The following is a 4,316-nucleotide window of genomic DNA, read 5'->3' as shown; positions in this document are numbered from 1 at the left end:
CTGAGAGGGGATCTGATTGAGACATATAAGATTATTAAAGGATTGGACACTCTGGAAGCAGGAAACATGTTTCCACTGATGGGTGAGTGTCGAACCAGAGGACACAGCTTAAAAATACGGGGTAGACCATTTAGGACAGAGATGGAGGAGAAACATCTTCACCCAGAGAGTGGTGGCTGTATGGAATGCTCTGCCCAGAGGGCAGTGGAGGCCCAGTTTCTGGATTCATTTAAGAAAGAGTTGGATAGAGCTCTCAAGGATAGTGGAATCAAGGGTTATGGCGAAAAGGCAGGAATAGGATACTGATTAAGGATGATCAGCCATAATCATATTGAATGGTGGTTTCAGGCTCGAAGGGCAGAACGGCCTACTCCTGCACCTATTGTCTATTGTCTAAATAACCAGGTCCTCTCCTTTTACTTCAACAACCCATGGTGTCAGCTTCAGTCACTACATTTACAGCCTCACATATTTATGGATTGAAAGAAATCTCCAGTTTTCATCTGATGTCCCTTTCCATTTTAACCATTTCTTTTAGAACTCTCCCATCCTATTATAATTATTGGTACTCAGTTGCAGCTGTGTGTACTACCTACAAGATGCAGAAATTCACCAAGGATCCTGATTTTAATGTTAACTATTATCTTATTTCTTTATTTTTCTACTTATTCTACGAAGGTAATGCTTAACTTTTTAAGTGTTGTTTCTTATACTACTTTATACTTTTGTACTTAAGATGCCACTATGTGTGGTGACATTATACACTTTTCACTGTTCTCCTGTACTTGAGTATATGTGACTGTATCAAACATATAAACATTACAATCTAGAAGGACAAGCAAATTCCTGGGAACACCACCACTTGCCAGTTCCCCTCCAAGCCAGTTACCATCCTCACTTGGAAATATATTGCCGTTCCTTCAACATCACCCTGTGTTAAACTCCCTCCCTAATAACAATCTTGGTGTACCCACACCAAATGGATTGCAATTGTTCCAGACAGCAGATCACTACTGCCTTCTCAAGGACAACTAGGGATGGGCAATAAATGTTGGCTCAGTCAACAAGGCCCACATTCCATGAATAAGTAAACAAAATAAAATAAACATTTGGTCAAACCATACCTTAGTCATACTTGTTCTTATAAAAACTCACTCAATTTTTAAATTTATTGTCCATGCATTAAGTCCCATTGATCAAATAAATAAACAATTCTGCAATAACATTAAAGATTCAATGTCCAATGTACAATTTCTGCAATTTAGCTTGTGCCATACAAGTTATTTTAATGTGTGGTGCTTTGGGAGCATTTAGGCTTTGCAAAAATGCCTTTTAGTATTGAGAACTGGAACAATATTTACTCAGTGTAAACATTCCCTAGCACAGAAGGGTTTGAAAAATATGTTCTGCATCACTTATAACAGTATACATTATCCCAGTAAATGTCAGTTTGATTCTGAAGATTATATTTTCAAATTCCACTCTATAACTAAGCAAGCAGTAATATTGCAATGGAGGAGTGCTATGTCATCGAAGGCGCTGTCTTTCAGTTAAGTATTTAACTGAGATGGTCGGAAATATTCTGTAACATTATGGTGCTTAAGGAAGTTGTGTTTGCCCAGGTATCTTCCCTAAACAATGTATTCAGACAAAGCGCTACACATATCTGGAGCAGGTAAGATTTGAAATTGAGTCATTTATCTTAGAGAGAGGGACATTACTACTAAACCAGAAGAGGACTCAGCTATAGATTTTAGATTTAGATTTTTATTGTCATGTGTACTCAAGTACAAAAGAACAGGAGTACAGTGAAAAGTGTATGATATTGCCACACAAGGCGCCATCTTAGATACAAAGGTACCTCGATACCTTAGAACAAAGGAAAAAGAAAGAACAAAGGTAATAGTTAAACATTACAGGAATTCTTAGTATTAATAGAAAAATAAAAAAAAGCTAAACGTCAAACATCACAGTTACCAACAGAACAATTATGTGAAACACCTTCAGATGTTTAAACTTGATAAGGCACCATACACCTACAAGGTGAATTAGTTGACTGGATAGTTGGTTTGTGATGCAGAGTGATACTAACAACATGGGTTCAATTCACACAGCAGCTGAGGTTACAATGAAGGTTTTCCCCTCACTTCAAGTATACTGACCGCCAGGTTAAACTCACTGCCAGTTATCTTTACAATGAGAGGGTGAAATGTGGCTACTTTATTGTGCAAATGCAAACATTACTTCACTTTCTATCTGTCCCTCTCATAACCGGGTAGATTTACAACATTGGACAGAAATGGGTACTGCAGATGCTGGAGATTAGAGTCAAGATTAGAGTGGTGCTGGAAAAGCACAGCAGGTCAGGCAGCATCTGAGGAGCAGGACAATTGACGTTTCGGGCAAAAGCCCTTCATCAGGAATGGGGCTGGGAGCCTCGGGGGTGGAGAGATAAATGGGAGGGGAGTGGGGCTGGGGTGAAGGTAGCTGAGAGCGCAATAGGTGGATGGAGGTGGGGGTAAAGGTGAAAGGAGGATGGATGGGTAGGTGGGAAGGAAAATGGACAGATAGGACAGGTCATGAGGGTGAGCTGGAAGGTTGGGAGTGGGGTAACGTGGGGGGGAGGGGAAATGAGGAAACTGTTGAATGTTTGAATCTTGCCCTGGACTTCACCCTCCTCTCTGACCTATCACCTTTACCCCACCTCCATTCACCTATTGCACTCTCAGCTACTTCTCCCCAGCCCCACCCCACTCCCATTTATCTCTCCACCCTGGAGGCTCCCAGCCTCATTCCTGTTGAAGGGCTTTTGCCTGAAATGTCGATGTTCCTGCTCCTCGGATTCTGCTCGACCTGCTGTGCTTTTCCAGCACCACTCTGATTTACAACATTGCTAAAACCACTGTCAACTCTGAAGATGATACACTCAACTTTGGGAGACAATGGCCCAGTGGTATTATTGCTGGACTTTTAATACAGAAACCCAAGTAATGTCCTGAGGACTTGGGTTCAATTCCTGCTATAGTCAGATGGTGGAATTTGAATTCAATGATCAAAAATAAAATCTGAAATTAAGTGTCTAATGATGATTGTGAGTCAATTGTCAGGAAAACCCCATCTAGTTCAGTAATGCACTTTAGGGAAGGAAGCTGTTACCCTTCTCTTTTGGTGGTCATTTTTGATTATCATTTAAAAACTCATCCGATTCTCTAATTTCCATAACTGGTCTGTCCTACATATGATTCCAGATCCACAGCAACGTGGTTGTTTCTTAACTGCCCTTTGGGCAATAGATGCTGATGGAGACAGTGACACCCTCAAGCTGTGAATGAATAATTTTTAAAAACCCGAAACACTAAATCTGTTTCTCTCCACAGATGCTGCCAAACCTGCTGAATTTCTGCAACAATTTCTGTTTTTATTTCAGATATTCAATATTGGCAGTGCTTTATTTTTATAGTTATTGTTGAAATCATTTATTTTCAGTTTAACGAGATTTTTAAGTGTACCTTGGAGGGTTAATTAAACAAGGGAACCGACACAGAATGACTAATTATTGGTTAAAACAAAATAATAAATAATTAAAATGTGCAACAAATTAACAGGAACATGAATAGGAAGATAACCAACAAGAAGATGGTAATGACTACCAAAGATTTTATGTAACTAACTCGGAAGGAGCTGGATGTATAACCACGTGCAATGAATGTGTTCATTAAATTTGTAAAACTAGTGAATAAATGAACACACTAAGAAATCAACAGTTTGATGCAAATTGGCGCAATTAAAGAATTTAAATTCATTTAAAAAGGCAACGACAGCAAATAAATGTCTCAATGCTTCCCCAGCAAAACACAATAAACAAAATTTAGCAGACGGGTGAACAAATCGCTGAATCGCAAAAAAAATACGACATTGCCCACTGAGGAAGGGGAGAAGTAAAAGTTGTTGAGCGACAGAAGCAAAACGAAAGGAACGCGAAAATGAAAAGAGCGAGAATGCGAGAGAAAGAAATCAAACCAAACATTCTTTATATTTTTGACCCAGTTGTGTGTCCGTAGTTGCTGTTTATCTGTATTAAGTTCAATGACAAGGCGTTACTTTTATTTTGCTTCTGGTCTGATCCCAGGTTAGTTCTTGTTCAGGAGCCAGTGGCTCGTTGCGTCTGAGTCCGGAGCTTCCGGAAGTCCCCGAGTGTGTGTAGTGTCCAGGGGGCTGGGGTGCATTGTCCAGGGGGTGGGTGTAGTGTCCCAGGGGCTGGAGTGCACTGTCCAGGGGTAGGGTGTAGTGTCCAGGGGGGTGGGGGGTGCTGTCCA

At 40.4% G+C, this 4,316-nt stretch overlaps 1 protein-coding gene across 2 annotated transcripts in view; it reads left to right on the top strand.

Moving 5' to 3' along the window:
* Positions 1–4,316, top strand: part of LOC122540637 (palmitoyl-protein thioesterase ABHD10, mitochondrial-like) — a 35,910-nt gene that overhangs the window by 10,730 nt on the left and 20,864 nt on the right. Inside the window, exon 1 of one of the 2 annotated variants that reach the window (XM_043676625.1) lies at positions 4,040–4,129. The exons of the other annotated variant lie outside the window; for it this stretch is intronic. The gene's annotated coding sequence lies outside the window, so the exon portion shown is untranslated. Of the gene's footprint in view, positions 1–4,039; positions 4,130–4,316 lie in introns of those variants that run through there. 2 annotated transcript variants of the gene reach the window in all.

The sequence above is a fragment of the Chiloscyllium plagiosum genome, chromosome 35 (assembly GCF_004010195.1).
Source record: "Chiloscyllium plagiosum isolate BGI_BamShark_2017 chromosome 35, ASM401019v2, whole genome shotgun sequence".
NCBI classification, from domain to species: Eukaryota; Metazoa; Chordata; class Chondrichthyes; order Orectolobiformes; family Hemiscylliidae; genus Chiloscyllium; species Chiloscyllium plagiosum.
The sequence above is the reverse complement of the archived record's forward strand: the minus strand, read 5'-3'. Positions and strand labels throughout refer to the sequence as shown.